Raw genomic sequence first — 9453 nt, 5'->3', positions numbered from 1 at the left:
CCCGAGGTTTGTACAATGGGATCGAGCGTGTGCAGCCAGCCACGCCTGCCGGGCCTCCTGGAGGGCGCAGAGCCCAGGCTGCTGGAAAGCCCTTCCTTCTATGAGAATCCACACTGTTTAGACTGAGGCAGGGGAGCAGGTGCTATCCGAGAGGTCAGAGACCTGGCTTTGATCAGCCCTGCCGCTGGTCAGCTGTGTGACCTTGCCTGAGTCCCTTCTGTCTCTGAGCCCCAGCTCTCCCTCCTGTCAAGTGGGGAGTTGCTGGCTAGTGTGTAAGGCCCCTCTCCCACGCTAACATCCTAAGGGAGAGACAAAGCAAGGTTGGCCAGCCCGTCTTGCAGGGGTTCCAGCTCCAAGGAGATTGAGCACCTACTCAAAGCCACACAGCAAGGCAATGAAAGAATCAGGACTAGAACTCAGGCCTCGGACCCTTATCAGTGCCCCCACCCCTGCACATTGTGCCTCGGGCAGAGAGCCTCTAACTCAGCAGTTGTTGGCTTAGGGCAGCTATATAATTGACAGGTGACCGTGACCCCGAGATTAGGGCAGAAAGGATGGTACCACTCACTGCCTCTCGCCAGCCCCTCCACCTGCTCTGTCTCCTCTGCCGTCTGCCATGGGGTCCTTGCTCACGACGGGCAGGGCCCTGCGCAGCACTCCCATCCCTCACATCCATCTCTCCGTTGCCGGGATGTCCTGGTTGACTACAATTGTCCTGGAGCCCTGCCTGGCTTCTCATTGTTCAGTAGAGTGTTGTTGAGAATTGCTCTAAAAGAAGCCAAGGTCGGATTGGTGCTCCTCCACTTGCACATCCGGCTTCTGCCTGCCCTGGGCGTGTGAGTCACGTGTGCAGTGAGTGAGTTTTCAGTAAACTCGAGGCTGAATCCGGAAGGTGACGAGGGCTGACCTACCTCTCCTTCCCAGCCCTTTCCTGTCTCAGTGTCACCCCCTCAAGGTCAGCACACCCGGCTCTCCCTGAGACGGTGCAACGCTCCCAGACACAGTTCAGGAGCGCTAAGTCCCCCTCTGGGGCAGTGCGAAGGGCACTCCGTGTGCTGCCCCTGCGGTTGTGCCAGGGTCTGCAAGAGGCACGAGGCCACCAGGCTGCTGGGGGGGCCAGTGGGGAAGCGGGAGTGACAGGGGAAGGGTCTATGTGTGATGCGCAGCGACTCAGTCGGTGTGTCGCCGAAGGTCTCCCAGGCAGCAGTCGGAGCAGACTTGCTGCAGCCGCTTGGCCCCTTCCTGGGTGGTATAAACCTGCAACTATTTATCTTACTGTTTGCAGCTGCCTTTTCATTTTTCAATAAAACCTCAGCAGCAAGAAGCTCGACAAAAAAGGAAAGTGCATGAGTAATGAAAATGCAAGGATCTTGACTTTCTCTTTTTCAAGAACGTTAATGATGAAACGAAAACGTGTGCAAATGGTTCTCTGGGTTTACCATCCACCCTGAGACCCACTGTGCTGTTACCGACTATATATACAAAAAGCAAGGCACAAATCCGCTCTGGAACCATCAGCATCTGACCCAAAGGTCAGCATTAACTTTCAAAAGACTGTGGACTATTGGAATTTTCAACAGTCGGTGAGAAATCAAGTCCCCATCCTCCTTGGCCAGGGACCTCCTGACAGAAACTCAGGTACGGGACTGACAGAGTAACAGCAGAAACGCCGACGCCACCTTGTAGGTACCTGGCACCTGTGGCTTACAAAGGAGCCCTGCACCTCAGTGAATATTCAGTTTTGACCGCCCCAAATCAACAACTCCTCCTTTGAAAACTGTTCACACCTCTTGCACCTGCCAGGTGGTTCTGATGGGGGCTCCCAGCCACAGTGCCCCGCTCCCTGGACAAAGGATGTGCACATTCCCCGAGTGGACCAACTCTAGTCCTCCATTGCCCTTGGCCACAGTGATTGGGCCAAGCACGGGCACGTGACCCAAGCTAGACCAATCAAAATCCTCTAGAGTCACGCCACCCACCACACCCCCAGCCATGGTGATTAACTCAGGTATTTCTCTCCCTAGAGCGGGCAGGGTTCCCTCCCTCTTGGTGTGAGGCTGTAAGGATTCTAGAAGACTGAGACTCCAGGCAGAGAGAAGGAAGACAGCATGTGAAGGGAAGCAGAAGAGAAAGAGGAGAGATGGAGAGATTGCACCTTAATCCAGTCACCCCGGAGGCAGCTCCACCCTGCCAGTGGTTTGAGCTGACGTGCACACACCCATTATCTGACGAGGTCAGTAGGCAGGCAAGGCCGGGAATGCTTCTCCCATGAGAGATGAGGAAACTGAGGCTCAGACAGGTGAAATGGTTACTCAAGGTCACTTGGCTAATAGAGGCTGAAGCCATGACATCCAGCCTCCAGATGAGAGCTTTTGTGTCCTCTACTGTCTCAAAAGGCATGCTCCCTGTAGCCAAGACCAGCGCCCTGCCTGCGTGTGTGATGGCTCCGGGGTGGAAGCCACCCTTTCTGTCCTAGACTCTGAGCGGGACCACAGCCACTACTCTTAGACAGAAGACTACTTGACACTCGAAGTCGAATGGAGGACCTGAGCAACACTAAACAGAATCTACCCATCATCGCTCCCTCTTTTGAGAACGTCTACCTCAACAGCAATGTCATCGCGCCCCACTCATCCAGTAGGGTATCTGCCATAAAGAGCAGTCAGTCCAAACTTCTGTCAACCATTAGTGTTTTATTATTATAACTCCTCACCACGTTACTTGTAAAATGTCCTCCAAAGAACCCAAAGGGCTTTCTGGTATTTTCTGTCAAGTTCTCTTACACCCACTCAAAAGCTTGAGAAAACAGGCCATTCCCCATGCCCGCATTTTTGAGTTGAGGAGCAAGGGAACCCCTGGGACCTTTCTGAGCCCCTGCTGACCCCTCAGCGTTCTAAGAACATGGCAACGGGGCTCCCAGCTGAGGTTCCAAGGCACGTGGGCCGGGGTGAGAGCAGGGAAGTCGTTTTCTGAACCTGATACCATAAGACTGCGTTCTCCAGGCCCCAGTCAATCCCAGAAGTTTCTCAGGAGGCTGTCTCCCCTATGGGCTTCAGATTTCCAGCAGAATCTGGAAATAGCACCTCCACGACCTCTAAGCAGAGGAAGGAAAGTCTCTCATGTAAACCAGTCTTAGGTGTTTCCTTAAGAAGGACTCCAAATGCCTCTGAAGTTTGAATACTTCAGGCCAGACAGGTGACCAAAGGCTTTGGAACTTTCCTAGCAAAAGGATAGAGCTGTTGGTGATAGGTGGGCAGCACCGCTCAAGGCTCTTTGGAAGAAGCAGGAACCTGGACCGGTGGCTACTGTCCTTGGGAGGACACCAGCCAGGCATCTTATTGTCTGGAGGAGACTCACTTTCAAACTCTGACCCAGGAGATTGCTGGCGGTTGGGACTCAAAGCCCAGAATCAACTCCAGGCTTCAGGTGCAGCTGAGACAGCCAGACAGCTTCACAGAGTAGCCACTGCCCATGGGCTGAGAAGAGGCACTGGATGGTCAGCTTCTCAAAGGTCCATGGCATCCCGGACATCTCTCATGGGCCACCTCCCCACCTCCCACTCTCACGGCCTCACCTCCGATTTCAGCCAAGGATACAGTAACTGTTCCATGACCATCTTGTCTACTTCATGCTGACAGCACCTTACTCTAGCAGATGGCAAATGTCCCCTGCTTCCTCCCTAGAGACTTCTCTGATGGCACAGCATGGGGCACTGTCAGGACCCAGAGTGGCACACACATATGCACATCCCAGAAGTAGGGGGCTGAACATCCCATGGACCACCGCAGCCAACGGGAACTGGGAACACCTGGCTAAAGGCGTCTCCCTTTCATCCATCAGGTAGACAATTCTGAGACACAATCTAAAGGGCTCCTTGGAAGGTCCCAGGGGCACTAGTCACCCACAGCGGTGGACAACTCAGGGACACCCCTTATGTTGGCTCTTCCTACTCTATCTCCTCTTTGGTCTCCATTTCTGGTCTCTGAGGTCACTTCCCAAAGAAGCTATTTACTGCAGGCAAACCTGTGTCTTAGGTTCTGTTTTTGAGAGGAACATAGGCCAAGACATGTCTTTATCTTTGGGTTCCCATACACCAGCACTAGCTTTGTATGTTTCAGTGACTACTGCTGCGTAACAAGCTATCCCAGCACTTGCTGGCTTAAACTAATAAGAATCAGGATTTTGCCATTTGGGTAGTGTTCATGTGGACAGCTTGTCCCTGCTCCATGTGGCATCAGCTGGAACAACTCAACTTGGGCTGAAGGATCCACTTCCAAGCTGCTGGACCTCCATGGCTGGCAAGTTGGTGCCGGTTGTTAACTGGGGGCTCACCTGAGACCACTGACTCAGAGCCCCAGTCTTCTACTAGATAAACACTAGATAAATGAAGAGTTAAATAAGTGGTTAATTACAGAAGCAAATCCATTCATTAATGCTACCAGCCATTCCTCAACAGTAATCTTTCCCCCCACCCACATAGCCACCGTCACTCTATCTGAAATTGGAGAATAAAACACTTCCTCAAGACTAACTTATTTGAGACTAGAAGGATTTCTGACCTCAGAGTCATAGAAGAGCAGGTCTGAAGGGATCCTAGGGGCAGCCCATTTTGGCTACCTCACAGTACAGCTGAGGAAAGTGCGTCCCAGGGAAAGGGAGGGATTTGTCCAAGGTCACCACCATGGTCATTAGTGATGACACCAACCCAGGGCTCAGACCTTTCCACCACCCTGGCTGGGAGGGTGCAGGAGGGGCTGCCTTCCCTCTTCCTTGGAGCCTTTGTCCCTGGAAATGCTACACCCCCATCTGTTGTGAGTAGCTGCTGAAAACTCTTCAAAAACTGAGAACAGGAGGGAGCCTGGGAAAGCGCCGAGGGTGTCAACACGGGGCAAGCTCGGACCGGAAGCGACAAGGCCTCCACGCGCAGCTTGGCCGGTCCCACGTTCGTGCTGATCCCCGCCACTCGGCCCAGCCAAGCACACTGGCTGCTGCCCCATCGACGGCGTGTGGCTGCCCCACTTCAGGAGCATCTCTGGAACCCCAGGGTTACGTGGGGCACAGAGGAGACGGCAGAAATAGCAGGATAAAGATCATCTCTGACTTAACACCGAGTGCCCAGCGAGTGCTGGGCACTTTACTTCATTCTCCTCATTTTGCAGAGAACTTCTCTACTGCTCCTGAGTTAGTAAGTGACCTGCTGGGGTTCGAACCCAGGCCCTCACACCTAACGCTAAGCGTCCACCCTTTTCCCTGCATCAGCCATCACACTGATGCCACCCCATCCTTCTAGGAGGTTAGATCTAGAGGGGAACCCCAAACATCTGGTACCCAGGCCATAGGGTGCTGCGTGACCAAGGATGGTGGCCCACAGGCACAAAGGTCATGGAAGAGGCAGGACCCGGGCAGGAGGGGCCACCGGACCCCAGAGGGCACCAGAGGGAGGCCCTCGGGGGCAGGAGGCTGGGAGAGAGGGTGTTGGGCCGAGGCACCTGAGCGAGGGCTCCTGCTGGGCAGAGGGTGATGGTGAGAGTGGGCGGCAGTGTCGGGGGGCAGGCTGGCTGGAGGAATCCGCGTGAATGGGAGGACCTGGCCACTCCTGGAATCCGAGTTCAAACGGGAATGCCTGTCTTGAAGCTGCATTTTCACAGCGACCCTATTGTTTTTCACTGGCTTGTTCACCCAGGCGCCCTCCACGGAGCCAGTCTGGTGCAGACCAGGGTCGGGAGGGGACTGTGGGAAAGGGCGCTCGGTGTGAGGCTGGAACGTCTGTGTTCCCGGAGGGAGCCGCCGTGATTCCCAGATGGGCAGCGACAGGATGAAGCCAAAAGAAAAGTGCCCGTTTATTAGGTGCCGGCGTTGAGTCATCTGATGACAGCCTGGAATTCCAGTCCACCCATCCACCCTGTGAGGGGGTCTCGGGAGGGGGGTGTGCTCTCTGCACACACTTTCTCTCAGCAGCAGGGAGCTGGAAGGGGTTCAGCCTGGGAAGATCCAGGAGACAGGAAGGCCACGTCCTGCAGAGTCACAGCCTGGCTGGACAGAGGGGACACACACAGGAAAAGGCCACCCAGAGGCCGCTGTGCCGCTTTCTGGCAGAGGAGGCATCTCCAGGCCTGGGGCACCCCTGGGCCTTTGCCCTCCTTCCCAGGAAGAGAGGCTTCCGCCCTGAGCAAGACGGCGCACGTCAGAGGCCAGGAGGCAGCCCTGGACCCCGGGCCGGTTCCCAGCACTAGGGGCGGCAGGGCCAAGCTGCTGACTCACTGCACACCAGTCACTTCCCTCCCGGGCGCCCAGCGTGCCATGGGAAGTGGGCATCCTTGTGGCCCGCACCTGGGCCCGAGGGGCCTTCCCTCCAACACTGGCTGGCAGCTGGTCGAGTAGGAGGGGGCCGGATGACACGCAAGAGCAGAGAACTGATGCTTGACGGAAAATACACCCGACCTTTAGGTGAAAGTGTGCCTCCTTAGCTCCATCACACACCCCTCTGGAAAGAAAGCCCTGCACACTGCCTGGGTGATGGGAACATGCACGGAGAGAGCTCTGGCGTGGCAGTGCTTCTGGAAAGGGGGCCCGGCCGGGGCCAAGACACCGAGAGAGGTCAGGGTTGCACTCGCTGCTCATCAGGTGTGACGTGGAAGAGGTGGGTCCTCCTTTAGGGCAACTCAGGCTTCCTCAGCAGACCCAGAGCATTCGTGGGGTCTGGTAACGTGGAGACAGAGAAGTGGCTTGTAAGAGAGCCCACGACAGAATGTTTGTCACCCGTTCAGAGGCACGTTTTGATGCAAAAACATTATTCAGGCTGCATTTTCACTTTTTTAATAAAGCGAGTTTACAAAACAATGTAATCCCTAAATTCTGAAATAAAATTTAAAAATAGGTGTGTGAGCACACACATAAACCTAAGGGGGAAAAGTCTAGAAGGAGTGAAACAGAAAATAATAAAAGGTTTTTTAATTAGGCTTGGAAAAGGTAAGTTACCAAAGGGCTAAATTTACTTCCTAAGAGAACTTAGCATCCTTATTAATACAGAACTAACAGCCAACTCCTTACTTAGATAAACCGTAACACCAGTCACTGGTATCAGTCCCCTGTACCTGTCCCATCGGGGTCAGTAGGAGAGCAAGTAATCCCCAGTGTCTTTTATGTTTGGCCTTGGAAAGTCATGATGTGTGTGTGTAATATATATGGTGTATATGTCTATCTGTGTGACTGCGTGTAATATGCGTATGTAATATATGTGTGTACATGTGTGTTATATATATTTATGTATATGTGAGTGTATGTAATATGTGCGTGTATTGATCATCTCCCCACACGCAGCACAAATTTTCTTCCTGATCTGCTCTGGTGGGGACAACATTACAAATAGTTGTCATTCCTGAGAGATGGCCAAGGGTGGGGCATGAACACAGACTAAAAGGTGGCAGATAGCCAGCGTAGTATTAAATCTTTCCAGGGCTCATCAAAAGGCGGCTGCATTAGGAATTTATGCCTCACCATCCATCATCTCCTGAGCTTTTATTTTTTTACCATAATCTGAAAGTTCTTGAGATAAGCCAGTACCAATTTACAGGTAGAAAAACTGAGTCACAGAGAAATGAAACGACTTGTCTAAGATCAGACACTGAGCAGAGGGTGGACCATTTAAGTGTTCAAGCTCCAAGTAGCTAATCTATCATCCAACAGATACTGAAGGGACACCTACTATGTGCCAGGCATGAAGTAGGCCCCCTGGAATCGAAGACAAATAAGATGTCTTTCCCAGATAAATAGGTTCCCAGACTAGTGGGAGGCTACAGGCTTAAAGCAGGGATTATGTCATCACACCCCAGGTGCTGTGTAAGAGTATGTGGGACTACGCACACACTCACCGGGGGTGAGGGCTGGGGAAGGCAGGTCGGATGGATGGAGGGACTGTGGAAAAGGCTTTCTGAGAGGCAGAACATTTGAGCTGGGTCCTGAGACGTGAGTAGGAGTCCACAGGGTGAAGATGTGGGGAAGGGCATTCCAGCCCGAGAGAACAGCCTATGCAAAGGCACTGGAGGATGAGAAAACAAATCCTATTTGGAAATTTGCTGCACCCAGAACACAGGTACTGAGGGGAGAGAGTTAGAGGAGAAGACGCTAGCCAGCTGAGCGCGGGTCTGAATGTCCCTTGCAGCCAGAGCTCCACCTTGCTAATGGTACCTGGCAGGCAGAAGTTTCCCCCAAAGGGTGACAGTTTCAGGCCAGATGGAATCTCTAGCTGGACTGGAGGGGCACAGACTCCAGGCGATAGCCAAGTGACTGTGGTGAGGGTCTGGAGTGGACAGTGGTTGTGGGGTTGGGAAGATGGGGTCCAGGAGTCCCCATGGACCAAGGAGGGCCTGGCTTCCCTCAGGAGACCAGCTGTAGCCTTTATACCATGTCCTGCCTGACAGGAAGGGTGCTCCTGGGTGTCAGGGTTACGTGAGGACGTGCCAGGCTGGGCTCAGACACCTGAGGCCTCTTGCCCTATCTTGTCTGGCCAGACCTGCGTGGAGAGGCAGAGAGATCAGGTGATGTGGGCAAGGTGGGCAGAGTTCCAAGGAGGTGGGGCCGGGGCCTGACGGCAAGGCTGAGCGACAGCCCAGGGCAGCTGAGGCAGGAGGGGATGATGCAGTGGGAGATGCTGAAGGCCTGGATGGAGGAGCCACAGCACCAGCCCTGATGTGCGCAGCTTTGGCTCTGCTCAGGGGGACCCTACCCAGGATACCCCAGCACTGTCACCTCCCCAGAGACCATTCCTGCGCTGAGGCCAGGAGCAGAGAGGAGGGGAACTCTCCTCTTTTTCTTCCTCTTTTTCATAGGCTCAGAGAAACAGGGTCTTCTAGCGCCTGAAAACTGTCAAGCCCGACCTGATTTACAGAGACCCAGAAAGAGAAAGTGACTTGCCCAAGGTCACACAGCAGACGAGTGGCTGGGCCAACCTTGCAGAGCCTAAAGTGGAAAGGCTTAGACTCCTGTCTAACTTTCTTCACCCGCCTCTCCCATCTCCAGGCCTCCCATGAAGCAGGCCACCCCAGGGAGGAGACTGGCCCCGAGGGTAGGATGGCGGTGGGAAACCAGAGAGGACGTTCTGCCTGGAGAGGACAGTGGAGCCAGGGCAGGGTCAGCTCAAGGTGACATTGATAAGTAGGTGCTGTCCCTCAGGCCCTCCCTCAGTGGGGATAGGCTACCTTTAGCCTGCCCTGCCCTCCTCAGGGATGGCCACGGTCCCTGCAGCTCCCCGAGTCCTCGATCATTCATGGCTGCTGGGAGGGGAGCCCTTAGCTCCCGTGGGGTTCACCCTCCCAGTTACAGACAGGGAGCAACACCCAGAAAGGGCCAGGGACTCACCCTGGCCACACAGCCCATCAGGACAGAGCAGGGCAGCAGCTGGGTCCGGGCCAGCCCCTGCCCGCCCTCTGTGCCAGCCTGGCATCCTTCCCAGGC

This window comes from Camelus bactrianus, chromosome 31, assembly GCF_048773025.1.
Source record: "Camelus bactrianus isolate YW-2024 breed Bactrian camel chromosome 31, ASM4877302v1, whole genome shotgun sequence".
NCBI classification, from domain to species: domain Eukaryota; kingdom Metazoa; phylum Chordata; class Mammalia; order Artiodactyla; family Camelidae; genus Camelus; species Camelus bactrianus.
This window is presented reverse-complemented; position numbering follows the sequence as displayed.